We start from the raw sequence: 16,543 nt of genomic DNA on the forward strand, positions 1-16,543 counted from the left end.
GCGACTGCTCTAGAAGTCGCAGACGGTATCTCCAACCGGTCAGGAAGGAGTGCCATGTATTCGGCATTAGTATTCGCTTGACAACGCAGGTCCCCGCAAACCCGAATGCCAAGAGAGCATAATATTATCATTTTTAACTTCTTTTATCAATACTTATCATTGTATATTGTGACCGTTCACGGTACTTTAGATACCATATCGTGCCATCCCATATCAATAATATGCCGTTTTCCTTGTCATTCTACGACGTTTAGCCGCAAGCTAGCAGACCACAGCGCTGCACGGAATACGAACGATGCGCTGCTACTTCAGAGGACAAAAGGCTCTGTGCGCGTAATGACAAGGGCGAGTCATACGCTAGCCAGCAATTAGGATGTTTCTCTCTCCTGTGCGAGTGAGTTGGAAGGAGTAAAAAGTCATGTGACAGCCCGCGAGCCATACTTAATAAGTCGGGTTAACTTGGGGAGAAGTAATTCCCTAAGTATTTGTTGGTGATTTTAGTAATACCAACCAAAACCTTCATTTGTTTTAGAATTTTCAATATTAATAACAATAATAAGAATCATGTGATTATTGACTTGCGCATCTAATATTCATGAATAAGAGCTTGTCATGATCAGGGAATTATTTAGTTAAAGATGACAACGAAACATCTTCCATTTATTCAACTTATCATTGATTACGTGATCTGAATCGGTGCAGAGAATTACAGAACGTCGTCACGGGTCTGGCGAGGTGAGCCTATCTTGAAGTTTGGCAAAACGCAAGTCAATCATTGCACAAGGGGTAAATGACGCTTTGGCGATTATAATTAAACCGCCGATCCTAAGAGAATAAGATTCGATCAGTAAAATATGGAAGGTCAGAGCTATCTTTTGATATGCAGATCAACGCCGACAAACGGCTTTTTACGGAGTGACCCCCGACATGAAGGCGTAGTTAACTCCCACTCTTGATTTTTTCCTCTGTCTTACAAAAGAAATCGGACAGGATACCACTTACCCACTATCCACTGTGTCTCCATGCTCTCCAGACGTGTTGATATTTTGCACGACCTGTGAGATTGTGCAATACTTTCATTAAGTGATGAAGTACTGCAATTGTGAGATTTAACTAGCAGAAGTACTGCATAAATCATTATTTAAGCCCAGTGATTATTGACGTGCACTTATTGTGTAAATTTCGTGTATTTATAACATTTTGTATCATGGTGTAATCACCGAGGATAGTGAACGAGGAATAACCCACCTGTTATGAGCTGCGTAGCATTCAAGCTACTGTTATACATGTTCGATGGATTCGTGTGTGGCTAGATTAATTCACTACTAGTCAAATACAGTGTAGTGTTGCGGAAGCACAGTTGGAATTACAATTAGAACGTTGAAAAGGTGAATTTGTTCAGGAAATTGTGACTCACACATAATAATAATAATAATAATAATAATAATAATAATAATAATAATAATAATAATAATAATAATTGGGCAGCGTCTGCTGAAAGTACAAACGTGGATGTGAGTTGTCTTACATTGTGAGGGGATGTGAAATAAGCAAATTAGTGACCCTTAACGTTGGATTACAGTGCAAGTGAATACGTGATAGTTCAGCGATATCAGGATAAATTTAACCATGCCTGAGTGTAGTGCGTATTCCAAGTTGACCCAATTATAACCATAGTATTTTCCCCTTTTGCATATTGGACCGAGTGATCGCTGGTCTGGGAAGAGAATACACGAGTCACTTACCTACCCAGCATCTCATTGTGTTGGATACCTCCAGGATTATTATGCGTGGTGAAGTCTACAAGATGAATTATCTCATCTCGGAAACGAATCAAGGACCTCACGACATCAAAGGCAGCAAGATGATGGCTTAAGCCGTTATGAGTGTGCTTCCTCGGACAAGAATGATCATTCTAGATAAGTACATTTTAAAATTTACTATGTTTGAAAGTCATTTCCCTCCTGTACATAGTTAGAATTAGCATGTCAAGTAAATTAAAAATGTGAATGATGATCGCAGGCTGTTCGAGGGGATTAAAACTTTTAGTTTGTGTAGTAGGAAGTTTGTTACTGGCATGATGACCAGCAGTTGTCTGACTCGTCGGCTGAATGGTCAGCGTACTGGCCTTCGGTTCAGAGGGTCCCGGGTTCGATTCCCGGTCGGGTCGGGGATTTTAACCTTCATTGGTTAATTCCAATGGCCCGGGGGCTGGGTGTTTGTGCTGTCCCAACATCCCTGCAACTCACACACCACACACAACACTATCCTCCACCACAATAACACGCAGTTACCTACGCATGGCAGACGCCGCCCACCCTCATCGGAGGGTCTGCCTTACAAGGGCTGCACTCGGCTAGAAACAGCCACACGAAATTATATACCAGCAGTTAATTTAAAACCCCTTGGAAAGTAATGCATGTTAGTTATAAGATTCTAATAATGACTTTTTTGTCTTCAAGAAGTGTTGTGATGGATGGAAGTGGTATCCATCTAGGTAATCTCAAATGTTATGATTAAATGAGATGTTCTGCCTCTTCAGAGAATACGAGGATGACTTGTATGTCATGCGTAAGACGGAGCATTTGAGGAGTTAAAATGATGTTTTTAGATGCGAGTATAATTTCTAGATCGTGAACTTAATATGTAATTTTTTTTAGAATGTCTTGAATTAATACCCCTTATGTAAATATATGCGAGTGTTTGTGGTATTGAGCCGGAAGTGATGGTCGGTGAATATTTGTCGGTTGATAGTCAAGGCGATATAGATATGTGCTAGAGATAATTTATGCAAAGCGTGAAGAATTGCACCATGCTAGTTATAATGGGATTAGGTTGAATAGAACCATGTGAGAATTAACATGTTAGCGTTGAGCTCAAAGAAGCCGTGTTAGCCCGAACTTAATATCGAGGCGGCCGATTGAAGAGAGATATCTTCCCTTAACTGAATGGAAAGGAGACAGTCCAAAGTACCGTACGCTGAGCGAAAGTGTCAGCTGTACAAGGGTTTGAAGAGAATGCGAGTAGGCCACAGCTTTACGACTTTGGGGCATTGGCTGACCATTCGTTCCTAGCGATATCCGACAAACACTCACAGAGAGAATGGCTAATTGTCACCGCGATTGAATTAATATAGTAGGAACAATAGACTTCCTCCCAATTTTATTTTCGTTCATTCCATCCGATCTCGAAATTCAAAACATGCATCCTGCAGTGAGAAGACCATGAGTTCGACCCCATCTAGGGCAACATGTATTATTGCTATTATTTTTGGTAATGGAAGGACCATTCTCTCCATATAATCTTGTATATATGATAAAGGGTCATATTATATGTATAGTAGTAGTTGAGTGTATTATTACATGTAAAATATCGTGTTATTGTCCACGCGTCATCCGTAAGCCCGGTATTATTTTATGTTAAATGATTAAATGGTATTTTTTTAAATCCCGACGAAATATGCCTATGCGATTAGTTTCACCTTTGTAAATAATAATGAAATTAGTTATTAGGGCGAAATATGCCTTTCAGATATTTTGGAATGTGCTTGTCATAATTATCATACTGTCTTAATCCTTGATTGCGTAATGATATGATCACAAGAAATTATAACATTTCAAAACTCCAGTTCATGAATAGAAAGCTGGAATGATATCAGTAGTATAATGGGAGAGTTCGGCCGCCACCTCCACCTCAGGCTCCCAGTGGCCACCTCCACCTCCACCTCAGCCAGAGGCCTCCCAGTGGCCACCTCCACCTCCACCTCAGCCAGAGGCCTCCCAGTGGCCACCTCCACCTCCACCTCAGCCAGAGGCCTCCCAGATGCCTCCTCCACCTCCCGCGGGAAATTTGAATTTGTAAACAAAGCCACGTGCTTTTTGACAGACAACAACGCATCGCAAACCTCAGTACTGCCATCTTGACGGGCTTAAACCTCAGTAGTGCCAACTTAACCTAACTAGCGCGAGGTAAACAAAGCCACGTGTTTTTTGACAGCCACGTGCTTTTTGACAGATTTGTAAACAAAGCCACGTGCTTTTTGACAGCTGTCATCGACAACAACGCATCGCAAACCTCAGTACTACCATCTTGACGGGCCTAAACCTCACTAGTGCCAACTTAACGTCACTAGCGTGAGGTAAACAAAGCCACGTGCTTTTTGACAGCCACGTGCTTTTTGACAGATTTGTAAACAAAGCCACGTGCTTTTTGACAGCTCGCATCAACAACAACGCATCGCAAACCTCAGTACTACCATCTTGACGGGCCTAAACCTTAGTGGTACCAACTTAACCTAACTAGCATGAGGTAAACAAAGCCACGTGCTTTTTGACAGCCACGTGCTTTTTGACAGCTGTCATCCGCCATCTTTAAACTACAGAGCCCCGTGCTGCCCTCTTTCGTCACCTGTCATCGGCAGTGCTGCCATCTTGACAGGCCTAAACCTTAGTGCCACCAACTTAACCTCACTAGCTCGAGATAAACAAATCCACGTGCTTTTTGACAGCTACGTGCTTTTTTGATAGCTGTCATCCGCCATCTTTGAGCACAGTGCTGCCCTCTTTAGCTACTTACCTTTGAAATGTGGTGGCGGATAATTTGAAAAATGCTTTTCGACAAGCAGCCATCTTTAATCCAGAGAGAACAGTGCTGCCCTCTATGTGGTGGCGGCAAATTGAAAAATTCCACGTGCTCTTGTTTGAAAACAAACTCACGTGCTTTTTTGACAGCTGTCATCTGCCATCTTTAATCTATAGAGCACAGTGCTGCCCTCTTTAGTTTGAAATGTGGTGGCGGTAAATTCTACGTGCTCTTGTTTGGAAACAAAGCCATGTGCTTTTTGACAGTTGTCATCCGCCATCTTTAATCAACAGAGCACCGTGCTGCTATCATGCGGGCAATTTCATCACCTATCACCCGCCATCTTTAATCTACAGAACACCGTGCTGCCCTCTTTATGGCTACTACCTTAAGCATGTAGTAGCGGGCAATTTGAAAAGTTCTGTTAGCTATCATCCACCATCTTTAATCAAGAGAGCACCGTGCTGCCATCTTTAGTTGAAATGTGGTGGCGGCAAATTCTACGTGCTCTTGTTTGGAAACAAAGCCATGTGCTTTTTTGACAGCTGTCATCCGCCATCTTTAATCAACAGAGCACCGTGCTGCTATCATGCGGGCAATTTCATCACCTATCACCCGCCATCCTTAATCTACAGAACACCGTGCTGCCCTCTTTATGGCTACTACCTTAAGCATGTAGTAGCGGGCAATTTGAAAAGTTCTGTTAGCTATCATCCACCATCTTTAATCAAGAGAGCACCGTGCTGCCATCTTTAGCTAGATACCTTTGAAATGTGGTGGCGGCAAATTGAAAAATTCCACGTGCTCTTGTTTGGAAACAAACTCACGTGCTTTTTTGACAGCTACCATCCGCCATCTTTAATCAACAGAGCATAGTGCTGCCCTCTTTAGTTTGAAATGTGGTGGCGGCAAATTCCACATGCTCTTGTTTGGTAAACATAGCCACGTGCTTTTTTGACAGCTATCATCCGCCATCTTTAATCCAGAGAGCACCGTGCTGCCCTCTTTAGATGTAAATTCGTCACCTGTCATCCGCAGTGCTGCCATCTTTAGCTAGATACCTTTGAAATGTGGTGGCGGATAATTTAAAAAGAAAAATTCTACAGCAGCCCTCTCTCGACGCTAATTGCATAAGATGGCGGCTATACATGACTCCTTAAGGGTGCTTACTCAAGATGGCTGCTATACACAGGTTCTTATGAGACGCCCTTGGGATGCTTGCGCAAGATGGTGGTTATACAAGGCTCCTTATGAGACACCCTAGTGATGCTTGCGCAAAATGGCGGTTGCTCTTATGAGGCGGCTTAAGGGTCCTTGCACAAGATGGCTAGAGACGCCCTAAGGATGCTTGCGCAAGATGGCGGACACAAGATGGCGGCTATACACGTCTCCTTATGAGACGCCTTAAGGGTGCTTGCGCAAGATGGCTGCTGCTCTTAGCTTAGAGGCTAACGTGTCGTGCTAGTTCGATTCATTAAATTTAGGGCTTAAATGCAAAATGTTAAATATCTCGAAAGCAGTGCATCGTAGAGCAAAACGGACAAAATTTTTCTACCCAATACCTCGGTTCGCAGTACGAGGATCAAGTAAAATATAGTCTAATGATGAGATCAACGGTTCGGTTCCTACTTAGGCCCTTTGGCATTCGCTCTGTTTTAGCTTGTATTGAAGCAAGTATTCGTAACATGATCAGGTTTAGCTATGGTAGAGAGTATAACGTGCCGTGCAGGTTCGATTCATTAAATTTGGGGCTTAAATGCAAAATGTTAAATATCTCGAAAACGGATAAAATTTTTCTACCTGATACCTAGGTTTGCAGTATCAGGAACATGAAAAAAAACATAGTCTAATGATGAGATCGACGGTTCGATCCTTACTTAGGCCCTTTGGCATTGGCAGCTATCTAATTCTACAAGATGGTGACTATACATAGCTTCTTATGAGACAGCTTAAGAGCGCTTGCACAAGATGGCTGCTGCTCTTATGAGACGCCCTAGGGGTGCTTGCGGGAGGTAGCAGCGACAAGACGGTGACTATACACAGCTGCTTATGATACGGCCTAGAGGTGCTCACACAATATGGTGGCTGCTCTGATGAAGAAAGTTAGCTTTGCATCGTGCAGGTATCTTTACAGCACTAAACCTCATACCTTTGAAATGTGGTGGCAGGTAATTTGAAAAATTCGACGTGCTTTTTCTTCACAGCAGCTATCTTTAAACAATAGCGGCTATACATAAGCTGTTAAGGCCTCCTCTTATGTCAAGGCATAGCTCTATCGAACAAGTTTAAACCTGCATCGGGATAGCTAGAGTAAGCATGTGCTGCAGTGATGACGTCATTATGCATGTTTAGACTTGCAAATCACTAAAGAAACATAACAAGACTAGAATCGAACACCGCACTCTATGCCGTTAACTTTATCATGTGATCGGAACATTGATTGAAGTGTTTAGAACACTAAATAAGTGATCAAGACTATAATAGAACACTGTACTCGATACAACATGTGTTTAGAACATGTCAGGGGATACCTTTGTTCTAAGAAGATTAGATTACCGCACATTCCTTGGCTAAAGGGCTAATGGGCTAATGGGCTAAAGGGCTAAAGGGCTAATGGGCTAAAGGGCTAGGGCGCCTCTCCTCTCTTTATCCGGACTTGAGACCGGCTCTACAACTAGAGGCGGAGTTAACACCCTAAGGAAGGGAGAATGTTGGGAAATAATCTATTCGAATATAGCTACTCGATCGACTATATACTACAGATGGATGACTTAGGTGAGGGTAAGCGCTTACTTAATAATACCTACACGACGTAATTCATACTCTATTTCAAAAATATCTTCTTTGTACTGTGTGTAACCAGCATCATGATAGGCTCTTAGCAGTTGTAAACGTTTTACGAGTACGTTGGGGTCTTTACAGTAGCTTATATCTACATAGGGTAACAGAGGCTTGTTGTGAACTTTGAGTCTATATGCAGACAGTTGATGTGCAGGGACTTGTTTTGATGTAATACGTGCTTCAGCAGTAGCGTTTCTAGGTACAAACATAACTTGTTTCGATAGCGATGAAGCGTTGAAATTTCCTTCTTCTTTACCTTGCATCTCTTCTTGAGATGTTTGCACTTCGACAGAACGTGTAGTAGGCCTAGGAAATGAAGTAAAATCATCAAGCTGTAATGGCAATGAATTTTCTTCTTCTACTTTCCCTTTACTACTGTTTTGATCAACATCATTATCCTTATTATCATAATCATGATCTTGCCTCTCTTTAACTTGAAGTTTGTGCTCAGTAACAGAACTTGCAGCAGGCCTAGACAGCAAGGGAGAATTAAAAATCTCTCGCAGAGGTGTACTTTTTAAACATAAATCAGTGTTCGCTGGAATATGGTTGAGCTCTTTGTATTTTGTTCCCGATGAAGCTACATTACACGCGGCTTCATGACGTTGAGCGTTGTATGCGTTCTTGAACTCTCTTCTACAATGTTTGCATTGAAAAATCGTCCTACATGATATCTCATGACGTCTCCTGTGATAGCTTCGGGAAAATGCTTTTCCACACTCTTCGCAAATATACCTAGAAATAGGTTTTTCCATGACGGACTTTTATCTTCTGCTAACAGATTCTTCTTTAAATCCACTCGACATTTGTTACTCTCTACTTCGATGATGCGAACAGCTTAGCGATTAATAGTAAACTAACACAAAAGCGTATAACCAAGGTAGCAACAGTAAGGTTTAAGCCCATCAAGATGGCAAGAGTGAGGTTAGCGACGTTCTGCTGTTGGATTTTAAATTCCGCGCTGTAACATGCATAAGGTGGCAGCCTTGAGGTTTACTGCCGTAAAGATAGCAGCAGTGAGGTTAGCGACGCTCTATTGTCCTTCAAAGTGAGGTTAGGGTTCGTCAAGAAGACAGCTGTCAAAAAAGCACGTGGCTATGTTTACCAAACAAGAGCACGTGGTCGTGACGTCACGGTCACTTCATCAATCCTTAGCTCTACGTCGTTGAGAGCAGCATTAGGATTAGCTATGTTTAAAAATCTTAGGAACAGAGCAGCAGTATGAATAGCCATGTTTTAAAGCCTGTAGACATCACCTATCGATTTTACTTGCATCGACTCTCGTACTAAACTTCTTCCGCTAGATCGTGCTGCTATCTTAGCATAACCTATACGCATGACCTTAAAGTACAATGAATAGTCATGTTTCAAAGCGTGTACGCATCAACTATCGATTTTGCATGTATCGAATCTCGTACTCAACTTCTTCAGGTAGATTGTGCTGGTATCTTAGCATGAACTTAAAGTACAAAGAATAGCCATGTTTCAAAGCGTGTACACATCACCTATCGATTTCGCATTCATCGAGTCTCGTACTAAACTTCTTGCGCTAGATTGTGCTGCTATCTTAGCATAACCTATACCCATGAACTTAAAGTACAAAGAATAGCCATGTTTCAAAGCGTGTACATATTACTTATCGATTTTGCAAGCATCGACTCTCGTACTAAACTTCTTCCTCTAGATTGTGCTGCTATCTTAGCATAACCTATGTGCATGAACTTAAAGTACAAAGAATAATCATGTTTCAAAGCGTGTACAGATCACCCTGAACTTCTTCCGCTAGATTGTACTCCTATCTTAGCATAGCCTATGCGCACGAACTTAAAGCACAAAAAATAACGATGTTTAACAGCGTGTACACATCACCTACTCATTTTGCATGCATCGACTATTTTTTACCGCCAGAGTGTACAACGATCGCATATGTGTATTGCTAACGTATGTGTATAAAGTTAAAGCACAAAGGATAGCTATGCTCCAAAGCGTGTACACATCACCTATCAATTTTGCATGCATCGACTATCGTACTAAACTTCTACCGCTAGAGTGTACAACGTTCGCAATTGTGTGCTGCTACCTATGTGCGTGAACTTAAAGCACAAAGAATAGCGTGTACACAACACCAGTCAATTTTGCACGCATCAAATATCGTACTAAACTTCTTGTGCTAGATTGTGCTGCAATCTTAACATAACCTATGTGCACGAAGTTAAAGCACAAAAATACCTAAGTTCAAAGCATGTACACATCACCTATCGATTTTGCATGCATCGTCTTTCTTACTAAACTTTTTCCACAACCTTATAAGTATGCTGCTAACTTAGTATAACTTATACGCATGAACTTAAAGCATAAAGAATAGCGATGTATAAAAATCTTGTGAACATAGCAGCAGCAGTAAGAATAGCAATGTTTCAAAAGCGTGTACGCATTGCCTATCGATTATACATGCATCAACTAGAGTACTAAACTTCTCCCGCTAGAGTGTGCTGCTATCTTAGCATAAACTATGTGCACGGATTTAAAGCACGAAGAATAGTTAAGTTTCAAAGCGTGTACACAACACCTATCGATTTTGCATGCATCAACTATCGTACTAAACACATCCCGCTAGAATGTACAACGTTCGCATGTGTTTGCTCTGCTACTTTAGCATGACCTATGCGAACGAACTTAAAGCATAAAGAATAGCGATCTTTGAAAATCTTGCGAACATAGTAGCAGTAAGAATAGCAAGGTTTAAAAGCGTGTACGTATCACCTTTTGATAATGCATGCATCTTCTACTAGAGCACGTGACCATCGCTTGTACGTGTGCTGCTATCTTAACATAACCTATGTGCACGAACTTAAAGCATAAAAAATAGTTGTGAGTAAAAATTTTGTTAACATAGCAGAGTGTTTACTACGTAGGTGTAGACATTGAACATTGCATGCTGAAGCAGCATACTACGTGACCGTGACGTCACGACTACGTGCTCTTGTTTGGTAAACATAGCCACGTGCTTTTTTGACAGCTGTCTTCTTGACGAACCCTAACCTCACTTTGAAGGACAATAGAGCGTCGCTAACCTCACTGCTGCTATCTTTACGGCAGTAAACCTCAAGGCTGCCACCTTATGCATGTTACAGCGCGGAATTTAAAATCCAACAGCAGAACGTCGCTAACCTCACTCTTGCCATCTTGATGGGCTTAAACCTTACTGTTGCTACCTTGGTTATACGCTTTTGTGTTAGTTTACTATTAATCGCTAAGCTGTTCGCATCATCGAAGTAGAGAGTAACAAATGTCGAGTGGATTTAAAGAAGAATCTGTTAGCAGAAGATAAAAGTCCGTCATGGAAAAACCTATTTCTAGGTATATTTGCGAAGAGTGTGGAAAAGCATTTTCCCGAAGCTATCACAGGAGACGTCATGAGATATCATGTAGGACGATTTTTCAATGCAAACATTGTAGAAGAGAGTTCAAGAACGCATACAACGCTCAACGTCATGAAGCCGCGTGTAATGTAGCTTCATCGGGAACAAAATACAAAGAGCTCAACCATATTCCAGCGAACACTGATTTATGTTTAAAAAGTACACCTCTGCGAGAGATTTTTAATTCTCCCTTGCTGTCTAGGCCTGCTGCAAGTTCTGTTACTGAGCACAAACTTCAAGATAAAGAGAGGCAAGATCATGATTATGATAATAAGGATAATGATGTTGATCAAAACAGTAGTAAAGGGAAAGTAGAAGAAGAAAATTCATTGCCATTACAGCTTGATGATTTTACTTCATTTCCTAGGCCTACTACACGTTCTGTCGAAGTGCAAACATCTCAAGAAGAGATGCAAGGTAAAGAAGAAGGAAATTTCAACGCTTCATCGCTATCGAAACAAGTTATGTTTGTACCTAGAAACGCTACTGCTGAAGCACGTATTACATCAAAACAAGTCCCTGCACATCAACTGTCTGCATATAGACTCAAAGTTCACAACAAGCCTCTGTTACCCTATGTAGATATAAGCTACTGTAAAGACCCCAACGTACTCGTAAAACGTTTACAACTGCTAAGAGCCTATCATGATGCTGGTTACACACAGTACAAAGAAGATATTTTTGAAATAGAGTATGAATTACGTCGTGTAGGTATTATTAAGTAAGCGCTTACCCTCACCTAAGTCATCCATCTGTAGTATATAGTCGATCGAGTAGCTATATTCGTATAGATTATTTCCCAACATTCTCCCTTCCTTAGGGTGTTAACTCCGCCTCTAGTTGTAGAGCCGGTCTCAAGCCCGGATAAAGAGAGGAGAGGCGCCCTAGCCCTTTATCCCATTAGCCCTTTAGCCCTTTAGCCCTTTAGCCCATTAGCCCTTTAGCCCATTAGCCCTTTAGCCAAGGAATGTGCGGTAATCTAATCTTCTTAGAACAAAGGTATCCCCTGACATGTTCTAAACACATGTTGTATCGAGTACAGTGTTCTATTATAGTCTTGATCACTTATTTAGTGTTCTAAACACTTCAATCAATGTTCCGATCACATGATAAAGTTAACGGCATAGAGTGCGGTGTTCGATTCTAGTCTTGTTATGTTTCTTTAGTGATTTGCAAGTCTAAACATGCATAATGACGTCATCACTGCAGCACATGCTTACTCTAGCTATCCCGATGCAGGTTTAAACTTGTTCGATAGAGCTATGCCTTGACATAAGAGGAGGCCTTAACAGCTTATGTATAGCCGCTATTGTTTAAAGATAGCTGCTGTGAAGAAAAAGCACGTCGAATTTTTCAAATTACCTGCCACCACATTTCAAAGGTATGAGGTTTAGTGCTGTAAAGATACCTGCACGATGCAAAGCTAACTTTCTTCATCAGAGCAGCCACCATATTGTGTGAGCACCTCTAGGCCGTATCATAAGCAGCTGTGTATAGTCACCGTCTTGTCGCTGCTACCTCCCGCAAGCACCCCTAGGGCGTCTCATAAGAGCAGCAGCCATCTTGTGCAAGCGCTCTTAAGCTGTCTCATAAGAAGCTATGTATAGTCACCATCTTGTAGAATTAGATAGCTGCCAATGCCAAAGGGCCTAAGTAAGGATCGAACCGTCGATCTCATCATTAGACTATGTTTTTTTTCATGTTCCTGATACTGCAAACCTAGGTATCAGGTAGAAAAATTTTATCCGTTTTCGAGATATTTAACATTTTGCATTTAAGCCCCAAATTTAATGAATCGAACCTGCACGGCACGTTATACTCTCTACCATAGCTAAACCTGATCATGTTACGAATACTTGCTTCAATACAAGCTAAAACAGAGCGAATGCCAAAGGGCCTAAGTAGGAACCGAACCGTTGATCTCATCATTAGACTATATTTTACTTGATCCTCGTACTGCGAACCGAGGTATTGGGTAGAAAAATTTTGTCCGTTTTGCTCTACGATGCACTGCTTTCGAGATATTTAACATTTTGCATTTAAGCCCTAAATTTAATGAATCGAACTAGCACGACACGTTAGCCTCTAAGCTAAGAGCAGCAGCCATCTTGCGCAAGCACCCTTAAGGCGTCTCATAAGGAGACGTGTATAGCCGCCATCTTGTGTCCGCCATCTTGCGCAAGCATCCTTAGGGCGTCTCTAGCCATCTTGTGCAAGGACCCTTAAGCCGCCTCATAAGAGCAACCGCCATCTTGCGCAAGCATCACTAGGGTGTCTCATAAGGAGCCTTGTATAACCACCATCTTGCGCAAGCATCCCAAGGGCGTCTCATAAGAACCTGTGTATAGCAGCCATCTTGCGTAAGCACCCTTAAGGAGTCATGTATAGCCGCCATCTTATGCAATTAGCGTCGAGAGAGGGCTGCTGTAGAATTTTTCTTTTTAAATTATCCGCCACCACATTTCAAAGGTATCTAGCTAAAGATGGCAGCACTGCGGATGACAGGTGACGAATTTACATCTAAAGAGGGCAGCACGGTGCTCTCTGGATTAAAGATGGCGGATGATAGCTGTCAAAAAAGCACGTGGCTATGTTTACCAAACAAGAGCATGTGGAATTTGCCGCCACCACATTTCAAACTAAAGAGGGCAGCACTATGCTCTGTTGATTAAAGATGGCGGATGGTAGCTGTCAAAAAAGCACGTGAGTTTGTTTCCAAACAAGAGCACGTGGAATTTTTCAATTTGCCGCCACCACATTTCAAAGGTATCTAGCTAAAGATGGCAGCACGGTGCTCTCTTGATTAAAGATGGTGGATGATAGCTAACAGAACTTTTCAAATTGCCCGCTACTACATGCTTAAGGTAGTAGCCATAAAGAGGGCAGCACGGTGTTCTGTAGATTAAAGATGGCGGGTGATAGGTGATGAAATTGCCCGCATGATAGCAGCACGGTGCTCTGTTGATTAAAGATGGCGGATGACAGCTGTCAAAAAAGCACATGGCTTTGTTTCCAAACAAGAGCACGTAGAATTTGCCGCCACCACATTTCAACTAAAGATGGCAGCACGGTGCTCTCTTGATTAAAGATGGTGGATGATAGCTAACAGAACTTTTCAAATTGCCCGCTACTACATGCTTAAGGTAGTAGCCATAAAGAGGGCAGCACGGTGTTCTGTAGATTAAAGATGGCGGGTGATAGGTGATGAAATTGCCCGCATGATAGCAGCACGGTGCTCTGTTGATTAAAGATGGCGGATGACAGCTGTCAAAAAAGCACATGGCTTTGTTTCCAAACAAGAGCACGTAGAATTTGCCGCCACCACATTTCAACTAAAGATGGCAGCACGGTGCTCTCTTGATTAAAGATGGTGGATGATAGCTAACAGAACTTTTCAAATTGCCCGCTACTACATGCTTAAGGTAGTAGCCATAAAGAGGGCAGCACGGTGTTCTGTAGATTAAAGATGGCGGGTGATAGGTGATGAAATTGCCCGCATGATAGCAGCACGGTGCTCTGTTGATTAAAGATGGCGGATGACAACTGTCAAAAAGCACATGGCTTTGTTTCCAAACAAGAGCACGTAGAATTTACCGCCACCACATTTCAAACTAAAGAGGGCAGCACTGTGCTCTATAGATTAAAGATGGCAGATGACAGCTGTCAAAAAAGCACGTGAGTTTGTTTTCAAACAAGAGCACGTGGAATTTTTCAATTTGCCGCCACCACATAGAGGGCAGCACTGTTCTCTCTGGATTAAAGATGGCTGCTTGTCGAAAAGCATTTTTCAAATTATCCGCCACCACATTTCAAAGGTAAGTAGCTAAAGAGGGCAGCACTGTGCTCAAAGATGGCGGATGACAGCTATCAAAAAAGCACGTAGCTGTCAAAAAGCACGTGGATTTGTTTATCTCGAGCTAGTGAGGTTAAGTTGGTGGCACTAAGGTTTAGGCCTGTCAAGATGGCAGCACTGCCGATGACAGGTGACGAAAGAGGGCAGCACGGGGCTCTGTAGTTTAAAGATGGCGGATGACAGCTGTCAAAAAAGCACGTGGCTGTCAAAAAGCACGTGGCTTTGTTTACCTCATGCTAGTTAGGTTAAGTTGGTACCACTAAGGTTTAGGCCCGTCAAGATGGTAGTACTGAGGTTTGCGATGCGTTGTTGTTGATGCGAGCTGTCAAAAAGCACGTGGCTTTGTTTACAAATCTGTCAAAAAGCACGTGGCTGTCAAAAAGCACGTGGCTTTGTTTACCTCACGCTAGTGACGTTAAGTTGGCACTAGTGAGGTTTAGGCCCGTCAAGATGGTAGTACTGAGGTTTGCGATGCGTTGTTGTCGATGACAGCTGTCAAAAAGCACGTGGCTTTGTTTACAAATCTGTCAAAAAGCACGTGGCTGTCAAAAAACACGTGGCTTTGTTTACCTCGCGCTAGTTAGGTTAAGTTGGCACTACTGAGGTTTAGGCCCGTCAAGATGGCAGTACTGAGGTTTGCGATGCGTTGTTGTCTGTCAAAAAGCACGTGGCTTTGTTTACAAATTCAAATTTCCCGCGGGAGGTGGAGGAGGCATCTGGGAGGCCTCTGGCTGAGGTGGAGGTGGAGGTGGCCACTGGGAGGCCTCTGGCTGAGGTGGAGGTGGAGGTGGCCACTGGGAGGCCTCTGGCTGAGGTGGAGGTGGAGGTGGCCACTGGGAGCCTGAGGTGGAGGTGGCGGCCGAACTCTCCCATTATACTACTGATATCCCAAAGGGTGATCATTATAGTGCCGATTATTATGTATAATTAATTGATTAATTAATTAATAAATGCCTAAGAATGTTGTGAATAATAGAGGTAGTAACAAGTGAAAGGCCTCTAAATATCGGGATTATTGGTGTGGAATACTAATTCCACAAGACAATTAAATAATAATTTCATTAATTTGAATCCCGCATTTTTTTGTAATTAAGATTATTTATGGCGCATTTTATTTTAGTTGTAGATGTTCTTTCTCAGTTGATAATAAATTTGATATTCATAAAACCTTAAAACATCATTCTTCTGATTTAGTAGTGACGTTGTATTCCTCTTATATATTGAGATCCCTACTTATACATTATTTATTTAATGCCCATTAGTCCGAACGTATCACAGACCTGTAATGCTCTAAAATTATAGCCGTGGTTATTCTGAAGTAGGGATGATGAGAATTCGATTCTAGGGCCGTTCATCGAAGATCTCATCACGTATTTTCCATTCAGCCGATGCACTTACGAATTATTATTATTATTATTATTATTATTATTATTATTATTATTATTATTATTATTATTATTATTATTATTATTATTATTATTGTGCACTGAAGCCCCGGACAGGCACAATATACGCTATGGGGTATATGATATTACGGATTATTTGAGGAAGGGAGTCCTGGTGCTCATTGTCTCAGTATGCTCGTATAACGAATCGCCCAATATCGGAACCCGAACAGTACCTGATATGACCAGGAGGAGTATCGCCTTGGTTGCTTAGTTCAGCTACAGAAGCCCCTGAGAGTGGGTGGCATTTTGGGAGGATGCTTTCGGACATGACTTAGAAATGCCCCAAGTCTGTAAAGAGTGGCCTACCACCACCATCAACAGACTTCCTCAAAGGGTCAAAACCGTGGGAATAAGTGCAACGTGAAGGTATGGGTTCCTGCATCCCTAGGTTCCTGGTT

The sequence above is a fragment of the Anabrus simplex genome, chromosome 4 (assembly GCF_040414725.1).
Source record: "Anabrus simplex isolate iqAnaSimp1 chromosome 4, ASM4041472v1, whole genome shotgun sequence".
NCBI lineage: Eukaryota > Metazoa > Arthropoda > Insecta > Orthoptera > Tettigoniidae > Anabrus > Anabrus simplex.